Source organism: Gossypium hirsutum, chromosome A04, assembly GCF_007990345.1.
Source record: "Gossypium hirsutum isolate 1008001.06 chromosome A04, Gossypium_hirsutum_v2.1, whole genome shotgun sequence".
Classification (NCBI taxonomy): domain Eukaryota; kingdom Viridiplantae; phylum Streptophyta; class Magnoliopsida; order Malvales; family Malvaceae; genus Gossypium; species Gossypium hirsutum.
In genome coordinates, this window is record NC_053427.1 from 72,990,829 (window position 1) to 73,009,024 (window position 18,196).

Below are 18,196 nucleotides of genomic sequence, written 5' to 3' on the forward strand. Positions count from 1 at the left end.
AATTGAATAAAATGCAAAACTTGCATTCTAGAAGCTTTAAGCATGAAATTGCTTTAGATTATGAATTACAGGGTCCTAATTATTAATTTGACCAATTTTTATAATTTTGGACAAAAATGGACATGCATAGGAAAAAATTGAAAGAAAAGCCCTAAGGGCATTTTGGTCATTTGGTAATTAAAAGAAATAAAAAGGGAAAATCAAGTGAAAATGTTGTCCATCTTCCTCCTTAGCTGCCGAAATTTGTGGAGAACCATAGCTAGGGTTTTCAAACTTTTCAAGCTTGGAAGTAAGTCTGTTTTAGCCCCATTTTTAATGTTCTTTACATTTTTGAAATCCTCGTAACATGATGTGCCCGTTTCTAACCATATTTTAAGCTAAGGTTCATGTTGGAATTTTGACCAATGCATGAGAAGTTTGCGTTTTGATGTTTAATGGTAGAAAATGATAGTTTGGTATGTGTTCAACATCTTTTACTAGGTGATTTTGCATGAAAACACCTTAAAGGGACCATTTTGTAAAAGATGTGAAATAAGTGATAAAAATTTAATTTTTGATGAAAATATGGGCTGTTATGAATACAAGGAAAATTCGGCTAGGCTTGGCTAACAAAGAAAATGCATGCATTTCATTTTACGAGCCTAGGGACTAAATTGTAAATAAGTGAAAAGTTAGGGGTAAAAAAGGTATTTTACCAAAGCATTAGTTATGGATTGAACTGAGTAATGTGATTGATAAACAAGATCTCTCCTCAATTTCCCCTTCAGGAGTTTTGGGTTTTCTTTGTATTCTTTATTATTCTGAGATGTTTTCTTACTTAGTTATGAACTAAAACCCCTAAATACCTAGGGGGAATGAAACCTAAGACGAATCTTGTTATTATTTTCTGAATTGTATGATAAATATTTAACTTGTTTTTAATTATGTGTTCTTAATTCTTGTTTTGATATCCCAGGATACTGATTCAAGATAAGCACTTATTCAGAGGAGGAATAGACAATGTCTAAGAGTACATTTGTCATAATTAAGCGGAGTTGATTGCGCGCCTAGACATAGGGTGACAAGATTTTGCCTGATTAGGGTGAAACCTAATAAGGGGATCTATAGATCGAGTTAATGCAACCCTGGGTGTTAATTAGAGAAAGGTCTCAATTATTCAATCTAAGGATTAAACGTTATTATTATTGAATAGGGATAATAACATAACTTAGGGATCTCTACGGAACAAGTTAAATGAATAAATCGTCCGATTCGGAGCCAGAATAACAAGTACAGTCTAGTTGGATTTTTCCTTAGGTATTGTCTTAATTCAATCGATTTTCCCAAAAGCAATTCCCCAATTCCATTCTCTGTGAATTCTTAGTTTAGATAATTAATTAGTTAAAACAAAAACCTCTTTATTCTTAGGCTAGATAATAAAAAGACAATCATTACTAGTACTTTTAGTTCCCTTGGGTTCGACAATCCGGTCTTGTTAAAACTATACTACTATTTGATAGGTACACTTGCCTACATCGCGATAATAGTTAGTTTCAATAACGATTAATTATAAATATTTAAAACCTATCACGAAATCACGCGATCAAGTTTTTGGTGCTGTTGCCGGGGAACTAAGATATTAGGAACACTCAATTTTTATTACTTTAGCCATTTATTTTTCTTGCAATTTAATTTAATTTAATTACTTATTTTTTCTTTCTCTTGGCAGGTTTTTATAGTTTATGAGTAAAAGAAACCCGTCAAGACCACTACTTTTTGACGAAGAAATAGATCGCACAGTTTGCAAAAACCAAAGAGAAATAAGGTGAAGCTTAAGATACACAGAGAACGAGTAAGAGAATGGTACTCAAACCCCAGCCACAAAGATGGCTGAAAACCAAGACAATCAGCTACCTCCTGCAATTGCAGTTAATCAAAATCCAGCTCCACGCACTATGTATGATTATGCTAAACCTTTTTTAATAGGAACTGAATCGAGCATAGTTAGACCTACTGTAGCTGCAAATACTTTTGAACTAAAACCTAACACTATTCAAATGATACAGCAATTTGTTCAGTTTGATGGTTTGCAAGATGAGGATCCCAACGCTCATTTAGCCAACTTCTTAGAACTATGCGATACATTTAAAATTAATGGTGTTTCTGATGATGCCATTCGTCTTCGGTTATTCCCTTTTTCGTTGAGGAACAAAGCTAAACAATGGTTGAACTCATTACCACGAGGGTCAATCACTACTTGGGAACAAATGATCGAAATATTACTATTAAAATATTTCTCGCCGCCTAAAATGACCAAATTACGTAATGATATCTCTTCCTTTGTGCAGATGGACTTAGAAACTCTTTACGATGCATGGGAGAGATATAAGGACTTACTGAGAAGGTGCCCTCACCATGGGTTGCCGCTTTGGCTTCAGGTTTAAACGTTCCATAATGGCTTGAATCCTTCGACTTGGCAAATGGTTGACGCAGGTGCTGGCGGAACCATCAATAATAAAACACCTAAAAATGCTTATGAGTTCATAGAGGAGATGTCACTGAATAAATATCAGTGGCAAGTCATGAGGACTAAGCCAACTAAAACAGCAGGCGTTTATAACGTTGATTTGGTTACTATGCTGTTAAATCAGGTAGAACTTCTAAATAAAAAGATTGATGGTTTACTTGGTTCTACTCAGGTACATCCAGTAATGAGGTGCGAGAGGAATGGAGGAGGAGCATGCACAGAGTATCAACCCTTCAACCCTAGAATCGAGGAGGAACAAGTCTAATATATGGGTAACAATAACTCCCGATCCCAAAATAACCCATATAGTAACACTTACAATGCAGGTTGGAGGAACCATCCCAATTTCTCGTGGGGCGGTCAAGGAAATCAAATACCATAACATCTTTCAAGTTTTCAACAACGACCTTACCAACAGGCAAAGAAGCCGAAACTTGAAGAGATGATCTCAAAGTTTATATCGGTGTCAGAAACTCGTTTCCAGAACACCGAGACAACACTTAAAAATCAACAAGCGTCGATCCAAGGGCTCAAAACTCAGATAGGCCAGCTTTCCAAACTAATCTCTGAATGACCACAAGGTAGCTTGCCAAGTAATACTGAACCCAAACTAAGGGAACAGCTTAACGCAATTAATATTCAAGATGACGAAGGAGTCGTTGAGCCTGAACCAGAACCGAGGCAAGAAACTGTGGTAAGCAAAGGTCAAGGTAAGGTAGGTCATAATAAAAACAAACCAGTGAATGTCGAATATAAACCTCGTATGCCATACCCCAACGCGACAAGGAAAGACCGCTTAGATGAACAATTTGGTAAATTACTTAAACTCTCAAAAAAATTACACATTAACTTACCGTTTATTGAAGCTCTATCGTAGATGCCAAATGCAATGAAATTTTTAAAGGAGCTTTTAGTAAATAAGCGGAAGTTGGATGAGGCGTCGCGTGTGGAGCTAAACGCAGTGTGCTCAGCTATTCTGCAAAATAAGCTACCGAACAAATTAAAAGATCTAGCGAGTTTTACGATTTCTTGCTTAATTGGTAGTTTAGATGTTAATAATGCATTAGTTGATTTAGAAGATAGTATCAACGTCATGCCTTACAAAATGTTTAAGCAACTAGGTCTCGGGAAACCCAAACAAACTAGGATGAGCATTCAATTAGCAGATAAAACTATAAGATTCCCTAGGGGTATTATTGAAGATGTGCTAGTTAAAATCGATAAATTTATATTTCCCGTTGACTTTATTGTTCTAGACATAGAGGAGGATAGCAACACTCCTTTAATTCTAGGAAGGCCCTTTTTAGCAACTGCTAAAACAATTATTGATGTTGGCATAGGTGAACTCACACTCCGTGTGGGAGACGAAATAATCACCCTTCAAGCTCGCAATTCCAGCAACACATTGGAAATTGAAGGTGATCGTCTAAACCATTCTACTGAAACTGACAATATGGTGCAACCTTCTTTGCAGGAAATGAGTCTGAAAGAAGTACATGAGTCATTATCAAGCAATAGTAGAGGACCTATTCATGAAGATCGAAGGCTACAAATCAAGGAGATAGATGAATGGCGGACGCATAAACCGAGAACACCCGACAAACTGAATCTACAATAGAACGAGCTCAATACCTTTCCAAATCAAATTAAGGTTAGAGATAGAGTCTTATTAGATACTGCAGATCCCCACATTGTCGTTACCACACCGAATGAAGAAATCCCTTTTACGGTACTCAGCATTTTCCCATTCGGTATGGTCGAGGTGAGTCATCCCAAGTTTGGCACTTTTAAGGTAAACAACACCCGTTTAAACCCTTATTTTAATGAGATTGATAGCAGGAATGAGGAGTATAAACTCCTCAAACCACCATGATCATTCAACAGAGAGGTAAGTCATGAGATTGATAGCAGGAATGAAGAGTATAAACTCCTCAAACCACCATGATCATTCAACAGAGAGGTAAGTCGAGCTTAGACTATAAATAAGCGCTTCTCGGGAGGCAACCTGAGTACTAACGATTTTAAAATTATTTAAATTTCAAGTTTTAAACATTTAGGTCACTAACAGAGTATTTGAAGCACAGGTTCCCAACTCCACACGGTCGTACGATACGACCGTGCAAAAATAGGGTAAAAGTTATCTTTCCCAACACAGGATGTGATAAGTGGCCACGGGCGTGCAACTTGGCCATGGTCAAATCTGCCAAACGAACACAGGCGTGCGACACACCCATGTCTAGCACCCGTGGACGGCACTATTAAAATGACACGGGCGTGTGAAGACCTCACGACCGTGGGAGAAGAAAACCACATCACACACGGTCGTGTAACATGATCATGAAGACACACGACCTGTAGACACGGGCGTGCCCGAAGGCCGTGTGACGGCATCTCCCTTTGAGATAAATACGGGCGGGACACGATCCACACGGGCGTGTGAACTGGCCGTGCCACTTGAAAAATTAAATTATCTATCTTACTTTTTTTATTTTTCTTTTTAAACACGGCTTATCTTTATAATTGCTACCAAATTATTCCCCCAATTTTCCTGTTGTTCTTCAAAATCATATTTATCCTTCAGCGTTATTTCCAACAACTCGCTCTCGCTAATCCAGGAATTCCATCCATTTTTAACTCAGGAAGTTTCACTTCTCTCCCTATCTTATTTTTATATATATCTTTGTACATTGAGGGCAATGTACATCTTAAGTGTGGGGGGTATTTATTTCATTATCAGAAAAATCCCTGAATGGCTGCCTTGTTCTCTTGAAAAGCTCTCATATCGTATTTAGGATAAATTTTAATTGATTTATGAAGTTGATTGATATATCTTGAATTAAAACATAGGCATTTATGCATTGATTGTTTAAACCTCAAGACATTAGAGAATCAAGCATGATAAGTTGATTTTTAAGAATTTAAAATCTTAGGTTGTTTCCCTAAAGTTTAGGTATTACTTTGAGTAGGAATTTACAAGTTTTAAACATCAAAAAGCCATAATTTTTGTGAGATTTTTGAGCCTTTTGAGCATCTATTAATTCTTTCATGCTCACTTTTATTATTGCTTTGAGTGCGTCAGTATTAAACTGTTATTCTAGAACTTTTTTGATTATGCATGTCAAGACCACACCATTTGATTTGATATGTTAAAATGATTAAGGCACTTAGGATTAACCCACTCATACCATGAAAATCCTATCTCCACGATTAACCCCTGGTAAACCCCCTTGAGTCTAACAAGCCATTTCTTGTATTACCCTTAATATTAACCCTTAACCCATTATTATTGAAATCTCCTAAATTAATCCCTATTTTTGTCGAGATTTGAGTTGAATAAATTGCTTAGGTATGTCTTGTTCTTAATAGTTAGTCTATGTTATTTAACTTGTTCTTAAAAAAAAACATGTATACATATTAGGAGTGATCTTCTTTTTGTAAGCTTCAGTATTTAAATTCCATAGTCTGAGAAAAGCCCTGTTGTACGCAATTAATGACTAGCTATTTTTCTAGTTAAGTAATTTTTTAGCTCAATCTCGATTCTAACCCTTTCTTTCAGCTTGTGACCACACCCCCTAACCAAGCCTCATTACAACCCTCTAAAGACCTTTTGATTGATGTATCATCTTAAATTATAGTGGTGGAGATTTGATTTTCATGCAAGCCTATGGTAATGACTTTTCATTATTGACTATTGAGTGCTTCATTTATTGTCCTTAAACACCTTGAGTGATTTGAGTGAATCTTTAGTGAGGATGTGAAACTCTGTGATATTCTGAATCAAAGGTAATTACTTAGATGAGGGGAGACACCTATGTTTGCATGATTAAATACTCAACTTGGAATGTTTGAAACTTTTATGTTCTTTTAGTTGAATTCTCAATGTTTGATTACCTATGGATTATTTTGACATATTATCGATAGAAATTATAAGTTGAGAAGAATTTATTTTGATTATGAGTTGAGAATTTTGCTTGAGGATAAACAAATGCTTAAGTGTGGGGGTATTTGATAAACTGTAATTTATACATATTTTTACCCCATGCTTAACGCATTTTATGGATGATTTTCCATTAGAATTGGTGAATTCGATGCTCCTAATGCTTTAATTTCATATTTTATACTTAGGAGAGCATAGGAGAGCGAAAGGAACGAGAAACGGGCCAAAAATGGAGAAAATGGGCCAAAGTACGAAATCAACACGGCCTGGACCTCCTTACACGGGCAGACCACACGACCGTGTCAATTTGGCAGGCTCGAGTACGGCCTGAAGTAATCACACACGGGCGTGTCCTTGCTGAGCCCAAGTTGAGTCCAATTCGAAAAAAGGCTAATTTTGAGGGCTCTTAGGCATTCCAAAGCCTATAAATACACCCTAGAGGAGGAAGAAAAGGGAGGCACAGAATATGGAGTAAGGAATTACTCCAAGGAAGCCGATTGATCCATCTCAGAAGCTAAATTCACCATCAAGACTGAAGATCTCTCCTCAATTTCTCCTTCAGGAGTTTTGGGTTTTCTTTATGTTTTGTATTCTTTATTATTCTGAGATGTTTTCTTATTTAGTTATGAATTAAAACCCCTAAATACTTAAGAGGAATGAAACCTAAGACGAATCTCGTTATTATTTTCTGAATTGTATGATAAATATTTAACTTGTTCTTAATTATGTGTTTTTAATTCTTGTTTTGATATCCCATAATACTGATTCAAGATAAGCTCTTATTTAGAGGAGGAATAGACCTTGTCTAAGAGTACATTTTTCATAATTAAGCGGAGTTGATTGCACGCCTAGAGATAGGGTGACAAGATTTTGCCAGATTAGGGTGGAACCTAGTAAGGGGATCCATAAATTGAGTTAATACAACCCTAGGGTGTTAATTAGAGAAAGGTCTCAATTATTCAATCTAGGGATTAGACGTTATTAGTATTGAATAGGGATAATAACATAACTTAGGGATCTCTACGGAACAAGTTAAATGAATAAATCGTCCGATTTGGAGCCAGAATAACAAGTAGAGTCTAGATGGATTTTTCCTTAGGTATTGTCTTAATTCAATCGATTTTCCAAAAGCATCCTTAATTCCATTCTCTGTGAATTCTTAGTTTAGATAATTAGTTAGTTAAAACAAAAACCTCTTTATTCTTAGGCTAGATAATAAAAAGATAGTCATTACTAGTACTTTTAGTTCCCTTGGGTTCGACAATCCGGTCTTGCTAAAACTATACTACTGTTCGATAGGTACACTTGCCTACATCGTGATAATAGTTAGTTTCAAGAACAATTAATTATAAATATTTAAAACCTATCACGAAATCACGCGATCAGTATTCGATCACACTATCAAAGTAATATTGGGTATAGTGAAGTTGTTATTTTGAGTATGGCATGTATAGGGGACTTGGTTATTTTGTGATATGTGTCATGCTGTTTGGTCAAATTATGAAGGCCAATGATATTGATGACTCTTTTTGTAATGGCCATGTGATATGGCTTATATTTGATCACTGGGTTGTAATCTAATTACCAATGCATGCATGTGTTAGTGCCTTGATGATGTGATATGTTATTGCTTGGTGAATGTATGATAAAGTATGGATTAGATGCTAAAAGATAAGGGATGACTTAATGGCTTAAAATGACTATAGTAATGAATGCATAATTTGAAATTATGGTAACAGGCTTAATAATGCATGAAATTGGTGCAGAATACTTCTAAATGGTGTAACAAAATGAATGTGCAATAGGATGACATTGTGAAGATGTGAGAGTGCCATGGTGTTGAATATTTGAGTGTCTAATTATGTCATGCTGCATGCTATGAAATATATTTGAAGGTATGAATGATTGAGGGTAACAATTGGCTTGGAAAGTAGCCTTTAAATGATCCACACGGGTAGACACACGGGCATGTGTCTAAACCATTTGTGACATACGGTCTGCCCCACGGGCGTGTTGAATGGCCGTGTGCCCCTTGTACCCTATTTTTTCAAGTTAGTCTACTCAGTAGTAAACACACGGGCTAAGACACAATTGTGTATCTTGGCCTTCGACACGGCTTACCCACATAGGCGTGTATTTTGGCTGTGCGAAGTCTGTACCTTTTTATGAAAAATTCATTTAATTTTAATTGACCACATGGTCTGGCCACACGGGCATGTGATGCGGCCGTGTGACCCTAAATTAGTGTTGATGTCATAGTCAGAGAGCTACACGGCTAGAGGACACGGGTGTGTCCCCTGTCTCACACGGGCGTGTGGCTTTGTATTAGGGAAAAATTTCCCAAACTTTTCTAAAGTCTTCAATTTAGTCCTGAATCCCTTCTGATGGTTATTTTGGGCCTCGTAAGCCATATCAAGGACAAATTGTGTATGTATGAATGAAGTTGTTTTAAAGAAAAATTTTATAGCCCAATTTTTGCATGAATGGCTGTGTATGTGTTCGGTAATGCCTCGTATCCTATTCCGGCCTCGGATACGGGTAAGGGGTGTTATAGAACTTGTAGACTTATCAGAAGGGATAAAACCCGTAGAGCATAAGTAGATCTATAAGAAGAAAATAAATATGGATGGAAAAGTGGAATATTAGAAGGCTAAACTTGTAGCAAAAGGGTATACCCTGAAAGAAGTTATCAATTATGAAGAACCTTCTATCCAGTAGCTATGCTCAAGTCAATTCGCATATTGTTATCCTTTGTGACAACTCTCACAACTCTCAATTTTGAGATCTGGGAAATGGATGTCAGGACAACATTCTTGAATGACTACTTAGAAGAAAGCATTTATATGATGCAATCCATTAGATATATAGCTAACGGAGATGAGCATAGAGTTTGCAAACTGCTTAGATCTATCTGCTTAGATCTATATATGAACTTAAGCAAGCATCCTACTCATAGAATCAAAGATTTATTCATAAAAAAATTTGGATTTTAGCAAAACGTAGATAAACCTTGTGTTTACAAATGTATTGGGGATGGAAATGTATTCTTTCTCGTTCTATATTTCAATGACGTTCTACTCATTGGAAATAATGTAGGGACATTATTATTGGTTAAATTATGGTTAACTCAATAGTTTAGCATGAAGGACTTGGGAGAGCTAACTTTATTCTAGGTACTCGAATCCTAAGGGATCGAAAGAACAAAGTGGTAGCATTATCACAAGCTTCATACATAGGCAAGATATTGGAACATTATGTAATAACCGATTCAAAAAAGGAAACTCAACCCTTTGTATCGAGCTTTCATCATTTTTTAGAAGACTGTCATATGAAAGTGGAAAAAAGAAAACATGAGAAATGTTCCTTATGCTTCGGCAATAGGAACCTCACGTATGCTATGTAACATCCTGATTTTTGGGTTTTTTGTGATTCTCGAGATTTTGGGTAAAGTTTTTACAATTTGGTATTTGGTTGTGAAATTCATAATTGGAGTATGTAATTGAGCTTATGGAAGGCCCATGTGATGGCCAAAACCTGATAGAATTTTTGAATTTTGGACTTAAGGAGTTAGGGGCTTTGGATAGGAGGCCTTATTAAAAGGTGTGGGTAAAATGTAACACAAAAGGGCCCCTAGAAATGTGGCTAAGTGACGCAACTAAGAAGCTAAAAAGGTGGCTTGTAAGTGGTTGGGGGAAAGCCAGGGTTCGATTCACTATGATGGAAAATGTGATGTTATTTTTATACCTTGAGCATGCGGAAGTTGAAGCCGAATGGAACTCTGTTGGAGAGAGTTTGAATCAGTTGAATGCTTGAATTAAGGAGTGATAAGGGGAGAGATTTTAGAGATTTGAAGGAGGGATTAGAGTTGGCTGAATAGAGGGAATTAGGGAGGAGAAATCGGCTTGGGGATTTTGAGGGTAGTATTTCGGCATTAGGCTATAGTTGTGCTGATTTTCCTCTGTTGGAACACCATAGAGCCATTCTTTTCTTCCTTTTTCTTCTCTAACCGGAACTATCACCCTTTCCATTCATCTTTCTTTCTTTTCTTCTCCAAAACCAGTCTACTATTCCTTTCTTCCCATCTACTACTCTCTTTCTCATCATCACTTTTTCCGAAAAGCCACAAAAGCCGAAACCTGTGAAGCTTGGTTGTGTCGATTTCTTGTTGACCAGCAACCTTCTTTTTCTCTTCACTTTTTGGTGGCCAATTCCTTCATCTGCTACGTTTTAAGCGGTACAAAAAAGAAAGACTATGGTAAGTATTCATACTCTAATTGATTCAGTAGTATAACTGTTGACAAAAGCTGAAACCCCCTATAGTTTAGGGAGGTTGTCAAATTGAGATATAGGCCTTATTGGGCTTCTTTATTTGATTTTTATGGTTTGTATAATGGAATAGATAACTTCAGAGGAGCAGCAAGGCTTGGAGTGTTAGTGTTGGATAAGCTTGAATCATATCGTCAGACCCTGTGAAGGTAAGTGAACTATGGCCATTAGGGGTTCTTTGGCCGATTTTGGTAAGGTAAGATTTGGGTTGATTAGCATGAACTGTAGACTAAGAATGGTGGTGAATAATTGTAGGTTTCCGTGGGAGACTTCGTTGGTGAACGTCACAAAACAGGTGTGTAACGAACCCTCTTTCATAGCTTAACTCGATATCTGCCGAAAAGCCAAAATGCCAAAAATTTTGACATTTCGAGGACTTGTGAGCATGTGAAATCTCATAGGTTAGCTAGATACGCTAGGTTTGATGATCGGGATCGTTGGAACAGATAAGGGCAAGATTTGCTGCATCACGGTAAGTCGGGTCTCGAGGGGCTGAAATCGGCCCCAATGGGCTTTCGGGCCCATTTGGGTAAGTTTGGTAGAAAATGGAATCCAGATAAATCGCACATTAAGACAGTTAATACCGTTATAGAATATAGGCTAAATAGGCCTAGATGACTAGATCGGCCATGCAGGAAATGGGGTTTTTGGCCCAATGACTCGGTTTTGCTAGAATGGGCTAGAATCGCTGATTTTAACACTTGAAATTGTTAATAATTGATAATGAGCATGGAAAACCCTAATAATTGATAGAGAAATGAAATTACCCTTATAATGTGAAAATAAACTTTTTGCCCCTAGGTGAAAATGACCATTATACCCCTAGGGTTACGTTATAATTAAGATGCATGTGATACTGCTTTTGTACATGATATGCCATGATATGCACATGATATGCCATGATATATTCACATATGCATGGGTTGGGTTTTATATGAACGCAGGAAGTGCTAAAAGGGCTTTGCCCCAGTTTACCGAAAAGGGCTTTGCTCCAGTTATTAAAAAAGGCTAGGCCTCCAGTTATATGATAAAGCAGCTATGCTGCCAGTGGAGAGTTTGGTTGGGTGGGTTGAGTTATTCCCCACATGGAGAGCTTGGTTGGTACGGGTGGAGAGTAGCGGTTGGTGGGTTGAGTAGTCTCCCCAAACGGGATTGCATACATCTATTAATATTGCATGTGATATTGAAATGGGCCTATGAGCCATACCGATTACAGTAAAGGCTTCGGCCCAGTGGTATGATTTATGAAAGGGCTTCGGCGCAGTAACCATTAAACAAAAGGCTTCGGCCCAGTATATATTGAAACTGAACTTGGGCTTAGGCCCAGTATGCTGATATTGGTTGGGCTCCGAAAGGGGCTTGTTGCACACTGAGTTTCCAAACTCACCCCCTTCCTTATCCTTGCAGGTGAGCCTTGATGTAGGGACTTGGAGCCGGAGGGGATTCAGTGTGGCCACGGTGATCGCTCTTGGACTTTATAATAAGTAACCGGTTTCCTTTAGTTTATCTTAAATACTATTTATTTTTGGGTTGTAATAAGGCCATTTTAACTATTTTTCTGGGATTATTTTATTTTTAATAACTCTAAATATTTCTGATAATAATTCAAATGGGCTAGACTTAGGGCGCGTTTACAAAATGATACTCGTTTTCAAAATATCGCAACGACACGACTAACCAGTTTATCAAAGATATCTACTCAAATGAATTTCAACTCGTTTATCAAAGTGTGGCAATGGTTGTGGGCATGTCTAGGATTGGATCCAATTGAGAGCCTGGTACTTAAGCAGCCTTCATGGCTCACCTCTTCTGTTTCGGATACCTACCTGGTGCACAGCTTCCATTCACTTTGTATTTACAGTCAATATCAGACGAGTCTCAGTCCAAGACATTGGCAAGTAGTTAAACATATACTCAAGTATTTACAGTGAACAATAGAATATATGCTTGATTATTCTGGATGAGATCTTACTCCTATTGACTATACCAATTATGCCTTCCAATGTGTCAGGATTCAAGAAAATCAATATCGGGCTATGTCTCTGTCCTTGGCGATAGGTCCATAGTATAGAGAAGTGTCAAGCAAACTTGTACTACTGACTCTATTATGGAAGCTAAATATGTAGTTGCTTTTGAGGCAACAAAAGAAGTAGTATGGCTTCAAAAGTTCTTTATGGATCTTTAATTAGTTTCTTGTATGGAAAAATCTATCATATCGTATTGTGATAACAATGCAGCAATAGCTAACACCAAGGAAACCCAAAAATACAAGAGAATGAAGAACATTGATAGAAAGTATCACATTATAAAGAAGGCAATAGAAGATGAAATAATAGATATAGTCGAAGTCACATTAGAAAACAACCTTGTGGACCCGTCTACTAAGGCTCTGATAACTAGGAGTTTTGAGAAACATGTATAGGGTAAGTGGGGGACTGTTGGATTTGGTGCTCTAAGTGTAGTAAATTCGTTTTGCATACTTGTATTTTTTGAACAAATTGGTTACTAAAATAATCCATTTTTCAGATTAAAATTCTTTGTGTAATGTCCTCAACGGTTTTTTCAGCCAAAGAAAAATGGAAACAAATATTGACTAGCTGACTATCTAACATTTAACTAATGCTAAACAATATTACGTAGTCGGATCGTAATACTAAAAACAACTTATATTAGTAGATAATCTAAACACATCTTTAGTCTAATTGGAATTGAGCAAGTTGATTGAAAGACTAATATTTCGTTTATCAAGTCCAATTGGGGAAATGCTTTGTCTTGAGCATCAGAGCGGATGACTCCTAGAAGATAAAAACATAGATGTGATTTATTGGATTGACAGTACATCAGACAAGACCCAAGTAGAATAAATCCTATATTCGTTTATAGATTTATTCACTTGTGACGTTCATAGTGTGACATACCTAAATCCCAAGTGGATGATGGACTATGTATGCATGACTCATATACTTTGATGTAAGTAAAAGCTTGAGTGCAAAAAGATAAGGAACCAAAATTTGATAGTAATTGAATTTTCATGAAGGAAGTTGTAATAGTTACCATGAAATAAAATAGAAACATATTTGGAGAATGAATCCGTCCTAAAAAGATTAAAGATATCGTGTGAGGGTAACACACTTATGACAAGGTCATTGGACAAGCACTGATTAAGTAGCTTTCGCAATGGTATGTACTTAGGGAGTGTTTAGTCATGATACTATAGTGGAATGACATAGTGACTAAATAAGTTTATAATTAATAGGTGAAAAGATGAAACTTAATTATAAATGAATTGATCCATTATTATATATGTCCATTCAGTCCCCCTGCTAGCTCGTTGAAACTAGAAATGAATTGCATGTAGAATCAAATGAACATAAATGAATGAAAATTATGAATTTAGAGAAATAGGTTATATTCATATATGAATGTGTTTTCTTATTGATTATAGAAATGATTTGAGAATTAACCTAATGTTTTTGAATTATTACTTAATTAATTATAAGTAAATAATTGAAGTTCAAAAACTAAAATTAAAATTATTCAGTCATTATGAATCCAATTGCATAAGTAAATGTAATAATCCAATTTTCAGTGGTGTCGAAAATGAAAATTTTAGAACCCTATTTTGTCGAATTGATATTTAATTAATGTATAAGGACTAAATTATAAAAATTCAATCGCTATATATTTTTAATTAGCTAAAGGACTGAAATGGAAATTGAACCATTTCTCATTATTAGATTGCAAAAAATTATGTTTTCATCCACTAATTTTAGCTAAACATGATTATGGATAGTTAATTAAAGTTTAATTAATTAATTAAGGTTAATTAACTTTTAATGAAAGTATAAAAGACAAAAAAAAAATAGAACATTTTTTTCATCCATCTCATTCTTCATTCCATAGGGAATAAAGAAGAAACCCTATTTGAAGCTCAAACTTTCGGTCCCTAATTAGGTATTCCCATTAAGTCATTTTCTTGTAATTTTTACGTTTTTACGGTATGGGAGCTTGTTTTGCTAGCCCATGTGTCAATTTGTAAAAATTTTAAAGTTTTTGAAAGTTTTGATTATTGATTTCTTGAATAAATTGATGTTAAATTGATAGATTTTAAACTTAGACGTGGAAAAGGAATATATTGTAAAGTGTTTTAAATAGTTTTTGTAAAAAAGGACTAAAGTGTATAAACTAAATAATTGATGAGAAAATTCTATAATTAGAGATAATAGAGAGTCTTAAAAGGATTTTATTGAGATCATTTCTGAAACTGAAGCTCAAAATTGTAAGTTATGACAATTTCAGTTTTAGGAATTAAATTGAATAAAGTGTAAAAATTTAGGGGCATTCAAAAAATGAAATAGATTTGGTTTATGCATATTAAGGGATGTTATAAAAGTGCTTGGTATTAATAAATTGAATTGAATAATTGAATAGATCGAGACTTGAACCAAATCGAAAATAATCGGGGAAAAATAAAAATTGCTAAGTAGTCCTTAAAGACTTGTTCGTTTGTTGTTTTGCCAAGTAAATGTGAATTTGGTGATTTTTGGCATCAATTGGACTAAGTTGCAAAGTAAGAAATATATGCTATTTATGAACATGTACATACCAAAATGGAAATGGAATGTTTATAAGATTTTTAGGACATGTATATATTGTTATAGGGTTTGAAATGATACGATTACAGTAATAATGCTCATGTGAACATACTAAAGTATTAGGATACATATGGCATGCCATTAGGGTCAAATATAGAAGCAATCAGGGATTTACATGGTTGTATGAGATCCAAAATTTGTTGTAGATTCTCTGCTTATATGTATCATTGGTTTATCCTAAACTGGCAACCTCGATATAATGCCAGCTTGCATGAGTAAATTCATAAATGTTAGCTTGTGTGAACAACCTTGATCATAGTTAGCTTATGTGAGCAATATAGTTCTGTGTATCCGAGTTTGTTTTACTAAGGTTCTTTTAGGAGAAAATGTAACCTAATGGAAATGAAATTATTGAAATGGTTTGATTTTGAATTGGATTATATATGCTTTCTGTTTGGTTATGAATTGGTTGGTACATATTACCAAATTGAATGGCTGTATATGATTTATGTTATAATTTCTTGATATGTAAATTGACTAACCGTTACTTGTATATGATGATTTGCATACAATGCTACAAAATATGCCAAGGGATGCCATGCTATATACCAATGTGTTTAAAATTTTAGTTTGTGAAAATGTCAAGGAAAGTTAAGTAAATTTCATATGGATTTAAAAATTAAATATGCTTACTCTATTGCCTCCTTTATAGATTGCCAACTTGCGAAATGTGTCAAGAGGATCAATGTGAAGCTCACACTATCCCATTTTTGATTCCATAGTTTTTCAATTGTTTTGAAGTCCAGTTCTGTGACATGTACATAGGTTTTTGTATATGTTAACTTAAAATGATAGTTTTAGTTTGAAACCTTACTAATGTTTGATTTTAGTAAGGTTAATGCCTAATTGTATATGTAAGTTTTGGTATTATGTTAAGATATGTTGTGGCAAATTGAAATGGCATAAATGAGATATAATTTTGTAACGACTTGATAGTTAGGGTGTTGGAAATTGAAGTTTGGGACTTTGTTTCTATAAAATGAAATCGTAAATATTTTTATTTAATATTTACAAGGTTAGTTTAGTAGTGAATTAGATTTTGGTTAAGTGAATTTTGTGAAATTAAGCGTTGTTAAAGTATTAGGACTAAATCACATATAAGTTAAAAGTTGAATTATAGTTTAAATAAATTAAAGGGACTAAAATGGTAAATATACATATACCTTCTTTAGTGGACGATATTAATGAAATATATATATTTATTATATGTAAACTTATTATATATATTATAGTAATTAATAGTTAAAAGTTAAAGGTATGTATATATATGTAATATATAATAATTAGTAAATGAAATTATAATAAAAAGAAAGTGTTACATGCGAATTAAAAGAAAAAAAAGAAAGGAAAGAAAGAAAGAAAACAAAATACAATGGACAACCTAAAGGCTTTTAGCATTCAAACTTCAATCAGTTAGTCAATATAGTCTATTTTCTTGTAATTTTTACGTTTTTAGAATCTCGGTACTTAGGTCTAGTCGACCCATGTTGTAATTTTTGGTGTTGCTTAGAATTTTAGATGTTAGTATTGTTGAATAGTTTAAGTATTAGGGATTAAATTGATAAATTTTAAGTTAAAAGTGAAAAAGGACTAAATAGTGATGTTAGTTCTTGATTTTGAGCAAGAGGGACTAAATTGTGAAAAATTCAAAATTTAAGGGTATAATTGAAAATAGGGAGTTAAATTTAGTTTAAAGTGAAATGAGTATGAAAATATAGAGTTAATTGTGAAGATTAAAAATTAATCTCGGTTTAGGGACTAAATTAAAATTTAAGCAAATATTGTGTAAAAATTGAAATATTTAATGTGGAATTGAATTATGTAGTATTAATGTATTTTAATTATTTTAATTTCATAGCTAATGTCGTGCCGACACCCTTCACTAAAAAGGGGAAGGATAAAATCGAAGTCGAATAGCTCGGAATCCAAGGTTTGTGTTAATTATTGTATTTTGAATTATTGCATATGGTAAGTAGTTGAGGTGAGTACTTTAGTAATTTGAGATTGAATTGAAATAGTTGATTGAAATGGAGTGAATTGGTATATATATTATGAGTGTATTGAATATATGAGTTTGAAATGAATATATGTTTAAAAGTGATAATGTGTAAATATTACAATTGAACATTGGATGTATTTGTAAGAGAATTGGAACCCTATTAACTAAACTGAGCTAAGTCGGATATAGATGGAATGCCATAGGATAGGAAGAGTTCAAGGATTTCTTCAACTTTAAGTCGATGAGGCACTAGGTGCCAATTTGCTTCGATTTAACCGATAAGACACTAGCTGTCAATTTATATAGCACTGGGCGCAGTTATTACTTTGGATTTATCTGATGAGGTACTGGGTGCCAAACTGGTGTGTTGGTTGGATCCGTGTATCTGTCCGAGACCGATTCGTGTTAATAGGTGTAAATAAATAATAAAGTTATATAATTGATATTGAAATGAAAAAGTATGAGAATTGGAAATGAGAAAGTGGATTGAAAAATGAAATGTGAAATATGATGTGATCATAAATGAAATATATGAGCGGTGCGCTCATGGATTGAATATGGATTGTTTTTTACCATTGCTTAAATGAATTATTTATTGATCTATGAAAAACTATTTATATAGAAAATGATATGAATTGAAATATTTGTTAAAAAACAATCAAGTATGAAAACATGTGAAAATTGAGTATAACATGAAATGATGTAGTAATATGCATGAAATTGAAGTGATGATATCTTGTAATTGTATGCTTAGATAATAGTGTGATTGAATA

The 18,196-nt window shown here is 34.6% G+C and overlaps 1 non-coding gene across 1 annotated transcript; it reads right to left on the reverse strand.

Annotated features, from left to right (window-relative positions):
* Positions 1 to 2,294: 2,294 nt before the first annotated feature.
* Positions 2,295 to 2,401, reverse strand: LOC121228542 (small nucleolar RNA R71). The gene has a single exon (XR_005926117.1). It is a non-coding gene; the product is annotated as a small nucleolar RNA R71 (small nucleolar RNA).
* Between the last annotated feature and the right edge of the window lie 15,795 nt (positions 2,402 to 18,196).